This window comes from Lactuca serriola, chromosome 9 (assembly GCF_051521515.1).
Source record: "Lactuca serriola cultivar US96UC23 chromosome 9, Lser_US96UC23_V15, whole genome shotgun sequence".
Lineage (NCBI taxonomy): Eukaryota > Viridiplantae > Streptophyta > Magnoliopsida > Asterales > Asteraceae > Lactuca > Lactuca serriola.
In genome coordinates, this window is record NC_136416.1 from 105,092,828 (window position 1) to 105,114,410 (window position 21,583).

The window sequence follows — 21,583 nt, forward strand, 5'->3', positions numbered from 1 at the left end:
TTAACAAACATGCTATTCGATGTATTGGTATTAGTCTAAATTGAAATACAGAGTTCACATATAAACAAAAAATCATAATAACACATGTCTATAGTGATACATATCTATATTTCAAACACTATTAAATAGATAAATAAATAAAAAACATACCTACACTTAAAATGTCCTTTTGAATTAAGTTGTTTATACAAAAACAAAATGGTTACATAAGACGTCCCACATAATGAGCTCGAGGATATTGTTTTTGTAATTGTGGCCATTGCACAAATAACTGATCAGCCATGTGTAATTTGTAAAGAAGCAAACCACCAATGTTAGGATTTGCTCTTGATCTCTCACTTGTTGTAAAAGACATTAATGCCCTCCTCATTTTCTCTCACTTGTTGTAAAAGACATTAATGCCCTCCTCATTTTCTTCACTGGGAAAAAGCTCAGATTATAGGACAAAAAGATGTTATGTTGCTTTTGCAATCCACATGTCATATCTACGAAAAGAGAAAGATACAGTTTCATTTTTTGGTAAATTTATAATCCAATATTGTAAAATCCCACAAGAAATATTATATATATATATATATATATATATATATATATATATATATATATATATATATATATATATATATATATATATATATATATGATAAATTTATCATTTTGCATAACAGAACTCCACCATTGAATTTCAAACACCACCTGAATCCACATACAACAGATTTTTTGTCAACCAAAAAATATATATTTTGAATTGAATCGTAAGTTATTTGAGACAAAATCTTCCACTAAATCACACTTCATATCAGCTATTGCAGATATAACCATATCCATTTTGCATTCATCAAGATACAAATTCAAGCATACAACCTTCTTGCTTCAATTTTATATTAGAAACCAACCAAGCAGAATTTGATTCGTACAAAATGTTCACTTGACTAGAAATTACTTGGAAACAACAACACAAGACATCAATTCAAGTAACATACTAACATTCATTGAAATCCAGAGATTGATGAACAAATAGCACTGGAAAAAGTCAATTCAAGTACCATTTAAGTGGGGAAAACAATAAAGTTCATAAAATAGCATACCTTGGAGATGATGAAGAACACTTCAAAGACGATCCATGTATTGTGCTTTTTCTGAAATGGATTGGAAGATGCTTTATAGAAATCGAGAATCGATCTATTCTTAGAAGCTATTTCCGTTTCGATTTGGATGCTGATTTGGTTGCGATTAGGAGAAATCGATAATGTTGCCGCAGTTCTTGTTCACTTGTTAGGATCGATTGCAGTGGTCTGGCAGATAGGTTGCGACTTTGATGGTTTCTAAACGAAATTACGAAGGGTAAAATCGGTATCCTTCATCCATCGCAGGAAAGGAATGAAGGAAGAAAACGAGGGAATGAAAATTGAAAATCACGTCTTTAGAAATTGGAAGGAAATCAACCACCAAACACTCGAACAGGTACATAGCGTTTAGAACATTTCTGGAAGTCTACAATGAAGTCCACGGCTCTATTTTAATTACAAAAACTACCCTCTTTTTATTGTAATTACGATTAAGCCCTTCAGGCCAAGTTTGACAAGTTAAATCTAAGATTTATTTTTGTTATATTTGACAACTTAAATCTTATAAGACATTAAATTTAACTCATATACAATTGTGAAATGTTTGTATTATGCCAATATTTGACCACAAACCAATCATGTCTATATTTTCTTATAAAAACTGAAAACTTATCCTAAATAGCCAAATATATATATATATATATATATATATATATATATATATATATATATATATATATATATATATTATTAAAAGTGTTCTCATATTAATTAAAAGAAAATCAACCTCCTATACCTATTGTTATAGTTTGTATATCATTCTATTATATAAAATATAAAATTTCAACGTAAAATTTTATTTTAGTATATTAAAACAATGGATAAAAATGAAGAATTTCAACGTTGATTTGGACTTAGCAACACCCACTGTGAATCAAGCAAGTTCAGGATTGAACTGAGTTTAAAATCAAATTGAATGACCAAATTATATATTTAGAAATATGTGTTATATGATATTTAATAATGATAGTATACTTTGAGTATTTCCAAGGAATGAAAACACATCTTAAACAGTTATTTTTTAACACATACAACCTCCTGAATCGGCTAATTTAAAAGTTTAAACTATTAACATAATATTATAGTTTTTATAAATAAAACATGTACAACAGTCAAAGTCAAACCAAATAAGACGACTTTAAATTCCAACTAATCTTCATATGAGAATGCATAGGTGCAACAAATCGAAGAACATCCGGCTAGGAATTTACATTTTGGCCCTCAAGACGCTTGGCAACATTCGGAATAACAATCTCCCTACAATGCAAATGTAGCAAGGGTACTTTGGACAATACACTTACTTTTTGAACATCCAACCCATCGAGCCTTCTCATCTTGTAGGGTTGGTCAGTTGGGCTCATAATTGGGCCTTGTCATTTGCTTCCATTTGTTGTGGACATTGGACAAACCAACCGTATTTGTAGTCCCCCACAATTGACATTCCAAGAGCTTAACACAATGCACTCGTATCTGATCAAGGCTTCATTCATCATTCATATTTGATAAAGTTATTAAATGCAACAAATAACAACCTACTTTCACAACTTATTTATTAGACTTTGTTCATTCGTGGTTTGATCTAGTTTTTTTTTTCTATACGTATAATATAGAGCAATATTGATATAAAATTTTATATATTTTTAAAATTTTTTATAATCTTAAAATAAAAAATAACAAAAGTAATAAAACCTTAGTTGTTTTAAAAATAAAATAAATTGTTTACAGTTTTTATAATCTTAAGAAAGTTGGTTAAAAACTAGAAATAACTTTTGATAAAATAGCGGGTTGGTTTTGGGTTTCTAATGAAGCAAAAAAAATGAAACGGTTGGGTTGTGTATGTGGATATGACGGTGTTTTTTTTTCTAGCAAAGGTCTTTAGTAAGTACGAATATAAAACTAAATAAAATTGAATCAATAAATAAAAAAAACATACTATTTATATTAAAATAAAGAAAAAAATTCAAAAATGGTCCCTATTGTTTACAAAAAATTGCAAGTTACCGGTGGTCCTTGTGTAACAACCCGTTGTTTCAAGCCAATGTAAGTCAAACTTGTTCAAATAAAAGCCAAAATCCTAACCAAGTACATGTGAATTCACATCATTTCATTGATACAGTAAGAACTTTGAAAGCTTAGAATGCATGTTTATTTAACTTGTATGTAAGTATATATGGAAAAACCATGTTAATGTAAGCAAATATAAACCTAACACTTAAATTTAACCATGATATATATATATATATATATATATATATATATATATATATATATATATATATATATATATATATATATATATATATATATATCATGGCTGTAAAAATCAGTCAAGGCGGCCGATTAATCGGCGCCTAGGCGCTTGCGGCCTCCAACTACTTATGCATAAGGGTTAGAGGGTAAAATAATCGGCCTTGGTCAATATCGGTCAAAATCGGACCCAAAATGGGGCTCAAAGGAGACAATTGGCCCAAAACAGAGTTGGATATGGATTTCAATAAGCCTTCTACCCTTTTTATAGAATTGTTTTCCCTTGATATTTTATCCCACCAACGATGTGGAATACTCAATTGAAAAAACACAGGACACACAGAGATAAATCAATTTGCTTCCTTTTTCTTCAATCTCGACTCCGATCAGGTGATACTCGAAGACAACTCGATCAGGTAATACTCGAACACATACACAGGTGGAAACAATCAAGAACCATGGATTGAAAACAGATAATCGTGGTGAAAACAAACACTCGTTCTAAAGAGCCTTTTCGATCGGCAATTCCCTGGCGTACCTCTCTTTTACTTCGCAGAAGAAACAGATTTGCAATTACAAAGACCATATACATGAGGATTACATGGCATCAGAGGTAGAGCACTGGTTCGTTCTCATCATAGGTTATCACACCCATCAACCATCTTCGTGTACCCTATCACCATCACTCGTTCGTTCCTGCTTCCTTTTTTTGAAATCGAGATTCTATTTGGCAGTTGCAAGATCTGTAATTGTTCTAGTGGGATCGAATTGCTTATTCATTTGATTAATCTGATTCGTTTTCTTGTTTATGGATGGAATCACTTTCGACTCAAATTGCTGATTCGTTTGATTATCTGATTATTGTTCTTGTTCTTGGTAAAATTGATCATTGGATTGAAGGCAAACCCACAAACTCGATTTGCTATTAAAACAGATTTTAGAGAATCCCATAAACTCGATTGAAGGCAACTTTAAATTGATACTATGTTTGTGTAAATGGTTGTTCGATCACTAGGAGTCACAATTTCAATTCTTAGGATTAATGTTTTATTTATTAATTTTTTAATAATTAATGGTCCCCGATTAATCCCCGCCTAGCCGATTAATCCTTTGACCCCAATCCACCGATTAGCCTACGTCGAACGATTTCTACAACCTTGATATATATATATATATATATATATATATATATATATATATATATATATATATATATGAGAAATATCATCCTACTTTTGTTCCAACAAATCCTCCTACCCAATTAAATGATGACATGTGTCATATTAATGTATTAAAATATCATTAAATGAGCATTCAATGATACACATGTCACTATTTAATTGGGTAGGAGGATTTGTAAGAAGAAATAGTAGGAGGATATTTAATTTCTCATATATATATATATATATATATATATATATATATATATATAGAGAGAGAGAGAGAGAGAGAGAGAGAGAGCTAGGTTCAGGTGTTTAAAGTAAGTATTGTGTTATTGTATGCATAACTGTGGGTCTATCAAAATTAAATAAATATTTAAATAATTAAATAAATAAACAAGGGTATTTTAGTAATTTAATAATTAGCTTCCACAAATAATCCTTATAATTATGGTAGCATTCAATTTTAACCTAATTTATTTTCTTATATACAGCCGTCATCGATCTTCCAACAAAAAGAATGAAGCGATAAGGGGGTGCAAAGGGTCACAGAAATATATTGGGAGCTCACAGAATGGGATGCGATCATTGGAGTCCCGCCATTACCATGACTGCTGTCTCGACCCTAACTCACACACTCGATTATCTCCCTCTTTCTTTTTCTATGGTTGACGCAAGTATGACAGCCCCCATGGAGAAGAGTGCGATCGATTTGAGGGTAACAATGGGTTTTTGAGTCGTCGAGCGTAAAAGAATAGAATACGTGACCAGATCAAGTTTCATTTGGCTTCCGATCTATTGGCCAATTTTGATCTTATTGATTCATTCAAACAGGTGCGAGGTGATTTCTCGAGGGCTGAGGAGTATTGCATCCGAGCAATCCTGGCAAACCCTATCGATGGAAATGCTTTATCAATGTATGCTGATTTGATTTGGGAGACACAAAAGGATGCATCTCCTGATAACTAGTTACTTCGATCAAGCGGTCAAATCATCCAATTTCGTTTTTGTTGCTGATCGATTTATGTATTATCACATCACAACTTCTTCCCTGTTGTCTCACCTTTCTTCTTACAATCACACGCAACACGCATCCGGTAAGTAAATTTGACCCTCTTTCTATTTTCCCCGCTCTAATTTCGTTTGTGTTGTTGAATGATCTATTTCGGAATAGTAATTGGAATTAGGGCATGATTTGGATTACATGTATCTTACAAACTTGCTAGAATTTGGAATGAATTGATTACATAACTTGCATTAAATAGTTCAATTAGGTTAGTTTATTGTCTAATTGTTCTTCCCCCTGGATTTTTGAGGTTTTAAGCTTTATGGTATTAGAAAATTGTCATCTTTGGCATACTTGATTGATGAAATTAAATGTATAAAGATCTGGTCAAATGGAGAAGTTATGCAAAAGCAAGTTGTAGGCATCATAAATAGTATGGGGTTGTTCAAAGTTCATATCCAAAAAAGCTGTATCACTTAGAACATTTATTCAGGGAAAGGGAAGATAATTGCAGCATATGTTTTGATTGAGATATATTATGAAGTTTTGTAGCCTACTATTGAATCATATCATAGAAGCAAGGTAGCTTACATACTTGCAAATCATGTTATTTTCACTTCAGGTCTGGTAGAATTTGCAAATTAACAATCTTTTGGTGAAATTTGTTATAGAGCTTATTATGATGCATGACAGGTGTTTGTGGAAGTTCCTGAAAAATAATCTGACCAGACCATGTGGTATTCATTCTGTCAGATTTACTAAAATTTTGTGTTATTTATTTGCCACGTAAAAGCATTCTCAAAGAATATTATTCTTACATGATTTGATTCATGGCAGTTATTTTCGTAAAATGTCTAATTTCATTGATGATCAAGGGCCTGAAGATTAGATGATGGTTGAACAAGTGTCACCGGTCTTCACAAAGGAAAGAGCTATTCTTCTGATAGAATAATCTACAATAGAATGATAGGAGTATATGTAATAATATATTCTGCTAGAATATTCAGGTCGAATAATATACATAGTTTTGTTTGTTATTAGTGAGTATTTCATTGTCATAGACTATTATATATAGTTTTTACTTTTTTAAGAATGTAATGAAAATTTTGAAGTTGTATCCAAAAATATATTAGTAGTCGGTGTTGGCATTCTTATAGAATATCATTCTAATAGAAATATGTATCTTGAAATTCCTAGGAAATATGATCCTACCAGAATGTCATTCTAATAGAATAAAATCGGGTTTAATTATAAAAATTACGTTATACTTAAAATTAAAGTAATTAAAAAAATTAGAATTCGTAAAAATTAGAATGTCATTCTGTCAGAATGTCCGAATTAAAAGAATTATAATTTGTAAAATCGGTTTTTTAAAATTAATAGAATCTATGATCCCTTAAAAATGCAATTTTCCTTTAATAAATCTATATTAATTGACTAAATTACCCTTGTAATTAATTAAGAGGATATTTTTTCAATTATATTTAATTCAATAATATATATTAATCACTTTCCATAAATAAGTAAATTTGATTGGCCCACATTTATGCATACAATAACACAATAGATACTCTAAACAAAATAACCTAAGCCTATATATATATATATATATATATATATATATATATATATATATATATATATATATATATGGATTTCAGTTTTGGGAATCTAATCCCAAAGCCAAAACTGAAAACCCTAAATGATGAAAAGCTTGGCCAAAATCTCCTTTCTACTTGACCAAAAACCAAAATTCATACATAATCTTCATATCTTCAAGAATTTTCTTCCAGATCACCATCCAATCTTCAAATCCTCAACCGAAATCATCATATCTTCAAGTGACTTTACCCAGATTCCTTCAAATCTGTATATTTCCATCAAGAACATTCATAACCATCTTCATATCTTCAAGTTTTTTCCCAAGAACACCAAGAACACCTTCAAATAATTCCTAATAAATTTTGTAAGTATTTCTTACATAATTTAGTGTTGTCTAACACTTTAAATTATTATTTAAATTATTTTATTAATTTTAATACGATATCGTGAATAATTATTATTAGGATACGACTACTCGCGTGGGTTCTAACCCGAGGATCATCGCTACTACTTTGTACCCAATTGAGAACGCACATTCGAGGTGAGTTCATACCCCTATATTTTCAATATTTTTCAATGTTATTAAAGGGGGGGGGGATACAAGTAACACACAAGGAATCTTGTGTTAACATTCAACCGATTTCAAACCGTTTCAAGCTATTTTTAAACTGTTTCAAGCTAACCTGAATTATTTCAACTGTTTCGACTATTGCTTTATTCAAACATAATTATATATATATATATATATACACACATATACATATATATATATATATACACACACACATATATATATATATATATATATATATATATATATACATATATGTATATATATACATATAAATGTGATTCAACAACCTTAGGACTGGTGTTTTCGCCTTAACTCCTGCTCCTTGTTTGGTTGTGGGGGCTTAGGGTAAATTCATGTGTCCGACTGTCTTTTAATTACAATTATGTATGTTTATATATATGAGTATAAAACTTTAATCCTTTTGTAACATGCTGAGCAAAAGGGGTATTTTCATAAATAGTTTTGTAACATATAAACTATAATAGGTATAGTTTATGAAACATACATACTACCTTACTAGTACAAGAACCATACAAGAACATACATGATAAATTATAATAGTTATAATTTATGGAACACTTACACTATTTTACTAAGTTCAAAAGTACATTACTAAAATAATTATTTAGGTATAATTATTTTACACTACAAGTACACTACAAAAGATGTATACATATATTTACAAGAACAAGAGAACATTTACACACTATACGTAAACAAGTTAATACAGGGTTGTGTGGCACTAATTCATTGTACCTATTAGGGTATGCGTTAAAGTCCTTATTATTGATGGGTTTTATAAAAACAATCATATGTGTGCATGCAACCCTAATTTGGATCTATGTTTTTACTATTAGATACACAACATTATGAACACATGGATAAAACCCTAATGTAGCATGCTATTTTTGAAATTCATATATAAGGTTAGATCACATACCTCTTGTTGTTATATTGCAATAACAACTTAAATCTTCAAACCCTTAGTCTTGAAAGCAAGCACCACAAGTGTAGTGCCTCTAATGGCTCACAAACACCACAAACAATTGGAGAGGCTATAGAGAGAGAAGGGAGGAGGTAGAAATCGTCCTTGGGAGCTCTTAGAAGCAAGTGGACGAATTCTTAAGGCCTAGGGGTCTTTATATAGGGTTGGGATTAGGGTTTCAGTCCTTATCCTTATCCAGTTACTTGCCCACCAAGCAACCACAAGATAAGCCTTGAAAAACCCTTATCTCTTGGACCTTGGACGATTTCAAGGATATCCTTATCCTTGAATTCCTTCATCCTTTAGAAAGGATAATCATTGCCTTACTTTGCAACTATCACATAATTACAATTCAGCCCCTCTAGTTTAATTAATTACACTTGATCACAAAATTAATTCCTAATTAATTATTGACCAATATTAATTAAACAAATATGATTTCTAGCTCCTTTAATATATTATTCTTATAACATGTTAATAAATCATAATAAGCTCTTTCTCTATTTATTTCTCCAGTCAAGTTGCTTCGGTGAAGGCAACCCAAAAGGACCATGCACAACCGGGTCAAGTATTTACCAAATATGGTTACGGGCTTAGACACTAATCCAACAGTCTCCCACTTGGATAAGTCTAGTAACCAAAAATGTAACGTACAACTCGATTAGCAATCGTAGCTCTCAAAGACGTTGTCGAACTCTGATCTCATCAGTATCCTGTCCTCTAGATAAGGGATCGTATAGTCCTCTGTTTAGATATTGTGCAAACAATCTCATGGAACTAATTGTCCAATAGTTGGTTTCTCGATCTCAGATTCATTTGACATGGAACTTAATTGAACACATCAATTCAGTCCTGACCGGGCCCGACACATAAGTCAAATCAAATCATCGAGCGGCCGTGATATCGCTTTTACCCTCTTAGGATAAAAGTAATAGATAAACTTCGACTTATATGCATTTACTTATCCACTAATCAACTATACACAACAATGCGTTTTATAACATCAATTTACTGATGCGGTTTCGCATTATCAATGCACAGCCAATTAGTAATAATAAATCATATATCTAGGTTTTAAGACCATATGATATTATCGTCTTGCGATCACTTTTTGTCACATTCCATAAAATGATTCCAGCAAGCGCGGGTTTATTCCAATGCTCAAAACATGTTCATAAGTACTCATGAATGTTGCAGCAAACCTTTGCTATGTCTAATACCCTTTGGACACTCTACATACCAATTCATGACAATCTTCATTCATACCTACTTCCAACATATGAACGCTTGTGGACCATTTGAATAATTCGATTATTCTTAATAACTCAATTATTCATGAAGTCAAAACATGCAAATCGAAACAATAGTTAAACAATCAACATAAGACAATAACTTTACTTATAAATAATACTCCTTTATTTAATCATCAAAATGTCAATTACATTTATCTATTATTATGTTACTAAAACTATCTAATCTAAACTAATATCATCCTTCAGCCCAATGCTCCTAGCGTGCTGCAAGTGCTTAACCCTACTCAGTCCCTTTGTAAGTGGATCTGCTGGGTTATCTTATGATGATATCCTCTTAACCACGAGGTGTCCTTCTTCTACTCGATATCTAATAAAGTGATACTTTCTGTCGATATTCCAAGATCTACCATGATCCCTCGGTTCCTTGGTCAAGGCAACCGCTCCTTCATTATCACAGAAAATTTCCATAGGCTCCTTTATGGCAGGCACAACTCCAAGGTCACCAATGAAGTTCTTCAACCATATCGCCTCCTTTGTCGCTTCGCTCGCTGCAATGTACTCTGATTCGCACGTTGAATCGGCTACAGTTTCCTGCTTGGAACTTTTCCAAGTCACTGCTCCTCCATTTAGGGTAAAGACCCAGCCTGACTGCGAATGGTAGTTGTCCCTGTCGGTCTGGAAGCTGGCGTCACTATACCCTCACACCTTCAAGTCATCACTCCCTCCGAGGACTAAGAACCATTCCTTGGTCCTCCGAAGGTACTTAAGTATATTCTTGACCGCAATCCAATAAGCTTTGCCCGGGTTCCCTTGATATCTACTGACCATGCTCAAGGCAAAGGCCACATCATGGCGAGTACAAGTCATAGCATACATGATCGAGCCAACTGCGGAAGCGTAAGGTACTCGGCTCATCTCTGCTATCTCAGCTTCGGTACTCGGACTTTGAGTCTTACTCAACTTGGCATTACTCTGTATCGGTAGTTCTCCCTTCTTCAAGTTTTCCATACTAAAATGTTTTAGTACTTTATCCAAGTAAGTATTCTAACTAAGTCCTATTAGTCTCTTACTACGTTCTCTCACTATCCTTATTCCCAAAATATAGGAAGCCTCTCTGAGGTCCTTCATAGCGAAGCACTTCCCGAGCCAGGACTTAACCTCTTGCAGAGTCGGGATGTCGTTTCCTATGATCAGTATGTCATCGACATACAAAACGGGGAAGCTAACTATACTCCCACTAGCCTTGACATATACACATGATTCATCTTCGCTTCATACAAATCCAAACTCTTTGACTTTCTCATCAAAGCAAAGATTGCATCTGCGAGATGCTTGCTTAAGTCCATAAATGGACTTCTCAAGCTTGCACACTCTATTGGGATGCTTCGGATCGACAAAACCCTCTGGCTGAGCCATGTAAACATCCTCAACCATCTTCCCATTAAGGAAAGCGATCTTGACATCCATTTGCCATATCTCATAATCATGAAATGCAGCAATGGCTAGCATCACCCTAATAGATTTTATCTTAGCAACTAGTGAGAAGGTCTCATCATTGTCAACTCCGGGAGTTTGAGTAAATCCCTTCGCCACCAATCGTGCCTTATACGTGTGCACATTCCCATCCACGTCGTTCTTCTTCTTGAAGATCCATTTGCACCCAACCGTCTTACGTCCGGGCACATTGTAAGTCCCTAATCTGCCTGTGTATCAGTCAGATCCGTTTGATGGTGCGGAATCCCAATCAAACGGATGATGTCAGATCAAATAGAAGAGAAGGAGAAGAAGAATAATATGAATCTTTGTATGTATTTATATGAATGAAGATCCGGATACAAAAGATTCACACACACATAAAAGCTCATGTTTCTCTCTGGCCGTAAACTCTCTAGGGTTTATCAATCTTTACTCCTCACCCTAACACCTCTATTTATACTTGGAATATGGTCCGGATAACACATGGGCCGTAAATGAGTTTACGGCCGTAAGGTGTTTACGGCCGTAAACTCAGCCGTAAACTAGACCATAAATTCACAAATATTACAGAAAAATACAACTTCCTAGAAAAGTAAAGTATAAACCATATTTTGACCCAACAATCTCCCCCTTGGTTTATAGCTTTCTTTTCTTAATTGACCCAACAAGCTCCCCCTAAAAAGTAGCTAGCTTTCTTTATAATCTTCATTGGGAACTTGGCTTCAACATTAATCTTCAAATTCTTCACGACTTCAAGATGAACTTGATGAATCTTCAATGAATGACTTCATGTTGAGCAGTTGTCTTTTCTTCAGAATTTGGCATTGAACGCACGTTGGGTGAGGAGGCTTGATGTACTGAATCTTGAAAGATAGCGCTTTCAGCTTGAGAATCTTTAGAGAGAACAAATCTTATGGATCACTTCAGCAGGTACGAAGATAGCAGCAGACTGATTGAGGAGGCTTCAATGCAATCTGTCACATAATCTTCAATTGCAGCTTCACCTTGCTTCTGGGGTTGAAAGATTGAATGTCGAAAGAATAATCTTCATTTCTTGCTCCTTCGAATGAGAATTCTTCGATGCTCACGAACGAAGCCTTTGGCTCAGAAATCTTCAACATAAACTCCATGAGTCTTATCTATACCTGAAATCACTTTTCAAGACAAAACAAAACTAAAAGAAAACTTAGCACACAAAATAAAACAAAAACAAAAATATTTTTGGATTTTTGATTTTTCTAAACAAGAAATAAAACAGAAATAACACTATTTTTATTATATATATATATATATATATATATATATATAATTATATATATATATATATATATATTAATTCTCCCCTAATATTTAAATTAGAAGAAACTATGAAAAATTTAACAAAAATAAAAAAGATATCTAACTTTAAGAGTGATTTGGGATCAAAGTTTTTAGATAGCCTTTATCCACTTGTCGGTACCTTTCATATTCACATCTTTGTCTGGTCGATCGTCGGTATTGTTGTCCACTTAAACACGAAAAATTGTGACAAATTTAGGATATACTATTTGTTACAAGACAGGGTAAACTTAAAATCCTAAAATTTATATATGATCCTAATTCCTTAAATACTATATCTTAAGGACCATTCATCTGACGACGACCAGGGATATTGTTGTCCACCTAAATTGAGCAGCGAGATCTATAGACAATCTGTATGAGTTCAATTTTAAGTGTACTGGAACGTGTTTCCCGCTTCCTGATATGCCCCAGCCATCAAGAACTTCCAGAGTACTCCTTACACCGGGTGAGCAGACAACCATTCAGAGAGAGAAGAGATTCAGAATTCTATTGCTAACTACTTCAGAGGGGTTGAGAAGAAGAAGGTTTCATATGCTGTGTACCAGGTCGGATTAAAAGTCGCGCAAAGGAGACAGCATATGGCTAACAGATAAGAAGTATTTCACACACACACACACACACACACACACACATATATATATATATATATATATATATATATATATATATATATATAGCCTGCAGAGAATAGAGTTGCATATGTTGTGTACCAGGTCGGATTGGAAGTCACGCAAAGGAGACAACATATGACTAACAGACGGAAAGAAAGAAAACGAGCAGACCTAATTTATCGGAATTTACCAGTCGTCCCATCCAACTGGAATTAAGGACAGAATCTGCACATCGAGGAAAAGTTAAACCACGGTTCCAAGTATGGGTTCACTTAATGTGACGAGTAGATTCCCATATATATCTCCCTGCTCAATCTATCCGAGCGTCGTATTATCAGGCTGAACGGATCTAACTAGGTCAAGATTTGTCAAGTCTATAAATTTCCTAAGTTCAATTCTGCCTAGTCAAGTCCATTTTAAAATTTTTCGTGCCTACCGACGCATCAAACCAGAGCATAGACCCTTCAAACGGACGATGTCAGATCAAATAGAAGATAAGGAGAAGAAGAATAATATGAATCTTTGTATGTATTGATATGAATGAAGATCTAGATACAAAAGATTCACACACACATAAAAGCTCCTGTTTCTCTCTGGCCGTAAACTCTCTAGGGTTCATCAATCTTTAATCCTCACCCTAACACCTCTATTTATACTTGGAATATGGGGTGGATAACACATGGGCCGTAAATGAGTTTACGGCCGTAAACTCAGCCGTAAACTAGACCATAAATTCACAAATATTACAGAAAAATACAATTGCCTAGAAAAGTAAAGTATAAACCATATTTTGACCCAACACACATTGTCAACCAAATTCCAAACTTGGTTGTCATATATGGACTGAATCTCGCTGTCCATCGCCTCCTTCCATCTTACAGACTCTGGGCCTGCCATGGCTTCCTTATAGCTGTTAGGTTCATCTGGATTTACTAGTGTACTATCACTAATATACGTGTCCCCTTCAGTAGTAATATGAAAACCATACAACTAGGGTTGAACTCTAACTCTTTTAGAACGTCTAAGAGGTAAGGACTGGTCAATTGGTTCAACCGGAGTTTCCTCCTCGGGTTGAGCGCCAACGGTAGAGGTTCCTTCATCGCTCGATTATTGAATCTCTTCAAGATCAATGTGCCTCCCACTGTCTCCTTGGCTTATAAGTTCTCGCTCTCGGAAAACCCCTCTCCTCGCAACGAAGACAACATTGTCACTCGGTCTATAGAAGAGATATCCAAAGGATCTCTACGGGTGGCCGATGAAAATACATCGCTCACTACGGGGTTCGAGCTTTTCGTGAGTCTCTCGTCTTACGAAGACCTCACAACCCTAAACCTTGATATGTGCCAACGAGGGAGCCTTCCCTGTCCACATCTTGTGAGGTGTTTTGGCAACCTTCTTTGTAGGGACTCGGTTAAGGATATGGGCGGCAGTCTCTAAGGCATACCCCCAGAATGAGATAGGTAGTGAAGCACGACTCATCATAGAACGGACCATGTCTAACAAGGTTCGATTACGCCTTTCTGCCACACCATTCAACTGCGGTGTCCTAGATGGCGTCAATTGCGAAACTATTCCGCATTCCTTGAGATAGTCATGGAATTCAAGACTTAGGTACTCTCCTCCTCGATCGGATCGAAGCATCTTGATTTTCCTGCCCAATTGATTCTCCACTTCATGCTTGAACTCTTTGAACTTTTCAAACGTTTCTGACTTGTGCTTGATTAAGTAAATATACCCATGTCTACTATAATCATCGGTGAAAGTCACGTAGAAGCGGTTCCCATCCTTTGTGGTGGATCTAAAGGGCCCACACACGTCGGTGTGTATGAGATCCAATAAACCCTCACCCCTCTCACAAGTGCCAGTGAAGGGTGACTTGGTCATCTTTCCAAGTAAACAAGACTCGCACGTGTCATCTTCCCTAAGGTCGAATGACTCCAACACTCCATCCTTTTGGAGTTGGGCTATGCGCTTCTTGTTGACATGTCCAAGACGACAATGCCACAAAGATGCTTTATCCATACTATTGGAAGAATCCATACACAACACATCATTTCCTAGGTTATCTATAACCATAATAGTTTCATAAATTCCATTACAAGGCATTGCTTCAAAATATTAAACACCATTTAGATAAGCATAAATTGAACCATTCTCATTATTAAACGAATATCTAAATCCTTGTCTAAACAAACCATGAAAAGAAATGATGTTTCTTGCCATATCTGGCGAGTAGCAACAATTATTTAAATCTAAATTCAATCCATTACTAAGCACTAAAGAATACACTCCAATCTTGGTAACAGCTGACGTTCTTCTGTTCCCCATGATTAGATTTATTCTTCCAAGCTCCACATCCCTATTTCTTCCTAGTCCCTGCAAATCAGAACAAATGTTGTAACCACATCCTGTATCAAGAACCCAAGAAATAGAATGAGATGAATCATTAGATTTAATTGTGTATATTCCTGCATAAGATGGCTTGATCTTTCCATCCTTGATGGCTTGCAGATATTCTGGGCAACTTCTCTTCCAATGCCCTATTTTGTGGCAATGATGGCACTCTGCCTCCTTTGGGTTAGGGTTGGGCTTAGCAGGATCAACCTTGGTCCCACTAGAAGAGGAACCATCTTGGGATTTTCCCTTGCGGTGGCTCTTGGACGGAGCCTTCCTCTTCTTGCCCCTTCCCTACCCTATAGCCAAAACAGGAACAGCGGATGGATTAGGAGTTGGTGCAATAGACTTGTCCTTAAGGTTGCTCTCAGCAGTCCTTAGGAGCCCTTGGAGTTTGCTTAGGGTGACCTCTTCCTTGTTTATGTGGTAGGTCATCCTAAATTGGTTGTAGCATGAGGGCAAGGAGTGAAGAACAATGTCAATAGCCAAATCTTCCCCAAAGTTGACATTCAACTTGCGAAGACGATCAACATACCTTTGCATCTTTTGCAAGTTCACGGTTAGAGACTCTCCACTTCCCATTTTAGCAGTGATCATATTCGTAATGATCTCATAGCGCTCTTGCCTCGCGCTTTGGTGATATCTCTCCATCAAGTCTGTATGCATTTTATAGGGATACATGTCCTCATAGGACTTTTGGAATTCAGAGTTCATTGTGGCTATCATGATGCAATGAACTTTCGTTGCATCACGCTCATGGGTCTCAAAGACATCCATATCTTTGGTAGTAGCAGTTTCCGGATTGATCTTCTCGAGCTTCTCATCGAGAACATACTCTTTGTCCTCGTAACGCGCGATTGTGCGAATGTATCTTATCCATTCGCTAAAGTTCGATCCATCGAAAGTCACTTTTTGACAAAGGCTCATTAGCGTGAATGAGCTAGCAGCAGTGTTGTTTGCGTTAGACATCTACAAATAGAAAGGAAAAAGTTTGATTAGAATTGAATCCCTAATTAAACACCTAAAATGAAAAATTAGGGCTAGGACCCAACAACATTATTTACATATTAGAAAAGGGATGCCGTAATCTAACACGCAAATAATTTGGAGGTAAGTGAATGACGATTCACTAATTCTTCACCATGAAAAACATAAGCTTAAGTTTTAAATGTATTTAGAATTCCTAGATTTTTCTTGAGATTCATTGAACCTTTCAATGGCATGTTTAAATCTCAATATGCCCCTCTCGTTTGTGACTGGGATGCAGAGGATCACAAAGTGGGTGTGAATAACCATGCAAATCTACATGGTGCCTTCATTGTTACAATCACTTATTCGATGTGCCGGTAAACCACACACGCTCCATCGAACTATGACAAACAATGAATCACCCTTTACCACCTTTGCTTAGAACTAATTAGTGTGTCGGTAAACCACATGCGCTCCACTAACTTCTTAGCAAAGGTGCAAAGTGTAATTTCATGGGGTTGCATCAATTTCACTTTTTCCTAAAGTAACTAGGATTGAGAATTTTAAAAAAATGTGTAGTTACTTTATATAGATTCATTATAATTATTAATGAGGAGAAGATTTCCCTATCCTACCCGTTCGGCTAACGACCCTCTACCAGTCAAACAAGCGGTGGGTGTGAGTGTACACCCATTAAGCGCCATTTTATAGGCAACAACCTTATACCCACCTTATAGACTGGCTTCGTGAATGAGGCCTACTAACGGTAAGACTAGCATTTTAATTATACATATATATTTATTAAGCTTGTAATAATATAATAGTATAGGGTGTATTTTAAACATTTCAAAAATACTAGGGTTTTAATCTTCAATTTAAAATTTTCAAAATTTAATACCATTTAAATTAAAATTTTAAATATTAAAACTCTTGATTTAATAATTATCACAAATTAAACTATTAATTTAAATTATTAAATCATAAGGGATTATCTAAATCATGAGGATAATTACCATTTAAACAATTAACTTATCCTAATCCCTTTTATCCCTCTAAATTTCGAAAATAATGGGAGGGGATAATTCAAAATCTTTAATTACCATATTTAACTATTAAAAGATAATTACAAGACATGGGATTATCCAAATCCTTAAAATTTAGGATCTTATCTTAGGGAAGGAGGCAAATATTGAAATCTAAGGGTTTGCAAACCCTAGATTTCGAAATCTTGGATTAAAAGGAAAGGATTCAAAAAACCCTTTCAAGATTTTCGCAAATTAGGGTTAGGAAACCCTAATCTCGAAATCTATGGCCTCCTAGGGTTTATTGGCTATAAACCCTAATTTGTCAAGTTCATACAATTGAATAATACTAATTGAAAACAAGTTAACCAAAGACTCTGATACCACTGATGGGTTTTATACAAACAATCTTATGTGTGCACGCAACCCTAATTTGGATCTATGTTTTTACTATTAGATACACAACATTATGAACACATGGATAAAACCCTAATGTAGCATGCTATTTTTGAAATTCATATATAAGGTTAGATCACATACCTCTTGCTCTTATATTGCAATAACAACTTAAATCTTCAAACCCTTAGTCTTGAAAGCAAGCACCACAAGTGTAGTGCCTCTAATGGCTCACAAACACCACAAGCAATTGGAGAGGCTATAGAGAGAGAAGGGAGGAGGTAGAAATCGTCCTCGGGAGCTCTTAGAAGCAAGTGACGAATTCTTAAGGCCTAGGGGTCTTTATATAGGGTTGGGATTAGGGTTTCAGTCCTTATCCTTATCCAGTTACTTGCCCACCAAGCAACCACAAGATAAGCCTTGAAAAACCCTTATCTCTTGGACCTTGGACGATTTCAAGGATATCCTTATCCTTGAATTCGTTCATCCTTTAGCAAGGATAATCATTGCCTTACTTTGCAACTATCACATAATTACGATTCAGCCCCTCTAGTTTAATTAATTACACTTGATCACAAAATTAATTCCTAATTAATTATTGACCAATATTAATTAAACAAATATGATTTCTAGCTCCTTTAATATATTATTCTTATAACATATTAATAAATCATAATAAGCTCTTTCTCTATTTATTTCTCCAGTCAAGTTGCTTTGGTGAAGGCAACCCAAAAGAACCATGCACAACTGGGTCAAGTATTTACCAAATATGGTTACGGGCTTAGACACTAATCCAACAATTATAACCAGAGTCTCCTGGAGGGAGAGCGTGAATTTGTGTATAGATCTATACGATACTGACAATCCCGCACCTAAACTATTAGCTACAGTTAGGCCGACAGGCCTGGGGTGACAAATATAATGTTAGTGACCCATTAGTATCATATGTTAATTATAAGAGTTTATTGAGTATTAATTATATATAATGTTATTTGCTAATGAAAATTATTATTTCTTAGAAATATATATAATTTCCAATTTAATTATAAGAGTTTATTGAATATTAATTAAAACCAATTTCTAATAAATATCAATTGTATCAAGTTGTTGTTAGTGTGACCCATTAGTATCATATAATTAGCAATATCACTTTAATATGATTCTTGAGCATACTAGATCTTTCATTACTTACCTCAAGGTGTTTGCATATATTTGAAGATTAGAAGACATGGATCTTGCTCAAAATTAAAGACAAAATTAGTGGGGTTTGAAGGTGGTGAGGATACCAAATTCCTCCATGGAATGTTGAGCCATAAAAACGAAACTTTCCATTCACAAAGTAATCGTTATTGGGACTGGAAACCCAATCGGTGTTAAAGAATAATTTTTTTTTTCAAAAGTAAGCTTAGTGAAGATGTTATCATTCATCCACTTCAACAAAGTTCCATGTTTAAAGGTATGAATCCAAACCAAGCTCCATTTCCAAAAATATTGGTCATAACTTTGGAAATCAAAATCGCAGTTTAGTAATGTGGTAACCATAAAGCTTTGAATCCATATGGTTTCACATTTAGTTTCATTAGACATTTTTTTTGACCTTTTGGAGTTCTACATAGTTGCACTTATTTTTCATTTTATGATCAAGGGTTTATTCCTAGAGGTGTAACTCCTCTTTTATATCCTTATCCCAAAACTTTGGACCATTTGTTTGTCAAAGCCTAACGGTTGATAAGTCTAATAAGGTACCGATAGGTTTTCTACATACTAATACATAATTATGCACAACATAATCATTTAACAATTCTTATGTGTTCATGCAACCTATAAGGATCTAAGTTTCATTATATTATTGAAACTACTAGAGTATTGAAAAATAATTACATAACTCTTTTGAAGCTAGAGACTGCCTTGCTTGAGATCGATTTCTTGCCACATTTGATTAAATATGAGGACCCAAAGTAGAATCTCTCTAATGGTTCACACCCAAGAAAACCAAAAGGGCGAAATTTATCATCATGGAGCAAAGAGTGATGATAGATATCAAGTTGCTCCATTAAGATTCATCCTTTCTGAATCGTCAAAATCAATTTTGTATATCTCGATAGACCTTCAACAACTTTGATTTATCAAACCTATAAAATGAGTCAGAAGGACTCAAAGTCACCATGTTCTCTATCAATTTCGTGCCAACTTCACTAAATCGATCACCAAAATTTTGAATTTGCATATACAAATCTGTGTTAAAAACCACAACTTTAAAATGATCCTATTATGATTAAAGATCAACAAAAAAAACTTCGATAATCGATAAAGTAAAACCAAATTGAGTTAACTAATTAACTTAATTGTTTCATTGTGATTGTGATGATCGTCGGCCGGAAAATGGAGATGATGTTGATCAGCGTTAGACTCTACTAGAGCAATGGGCATAAGGGAAAGGCACAGTGGGTTCGATCGAGCTTTCTGTTTTGTAACTTTTTTTCGTACATCATTTTTTTTTTGTAATTTTGTTATTTCTTATCATTAAAAGATCGGACTTATATATTTTGGGCTATTTTAAAAGAATTAGATTTGGACTTTAAATATTTTAGATTTATAATATAAGGTAATCCATATTTTTTACCGGGTTAGCTCCGTAATATAAAAAAAATTACGAAAAGATATATACTTCTAGACGAAATTTGTGAGATAACACGGACTACCCATGCACGAACATAAATCCTCCCATGCTTGATCTCCTTGTAATCGGTTATTCAGCTGTTTTCTAGTTCTTTTTTCATTTTAATATTTATATGGTTGTTTGTTTCAAGGAAAAAAAAGCATCGGAAGTAAAGCAATTCATGAGGAATAAAATCCACTGCAAGACCTTATTTACATATCTTTTGGCACAAAATGATCCATATCGCAAATTCTCAGAAGTTATTTCACAGTTTCGTGGTTGTTTTTTTATACAAAAGAGATTAAAGTATTTTTTGTGTATGATGGGGCTTTCCTATAAACGTTTAATACTTCATGTAATAATTTTATCAATGATTAATAAAAATAAACAATAGTAAAAGATAATGGAAAAGGGTATATTAATAATTTTGTAGGGATTTAATGGTAAACTTTTAACGGTGTTCATGATTAAAAATATTAATATTTTTTTTTGGAAGAGAATATTAAAATAAAATGAAACCACAAGTATTCTATATTTAAGAAAAATCTTTCTACCCGGTCTATAATTCTCATATATTCGTTTAGATGCGAGAGAAATAGGATAAAAAAAAAATAAAGATTATATATAAGATAAGATGTGGCCTTTCCTTTTCTAATTTTTGTGTTCCATCCACTCTTGTTTCCATCTCTAACTCACATGCATGCACAACCATATATATAAATATGCACCACCACCTTCTCTCACTACTTGTACATATTGCT

General features: G+C 34.1%; 1 long non-coding RNA gene across 1 annotated transcript; it reads right to left on the reverse strand.

Annotated features, from left to right (window-relative positions):
- On the reverse strand, positions 1-1,483 carry LOC145073571 (uncharacterized). The gene is made up of 2 exons (XR_013691434.1): positions 1,089-1,483; positions 1-485 (listed from the first exon to the last, which is right to left on the reverse strand). It is a non-coding gene; the product is annotated as an uncharacterized LOC145073571 (long non-coding RNA).
- Positions 1,484-21,583: the final 20,100 nt, after the last annotated feature.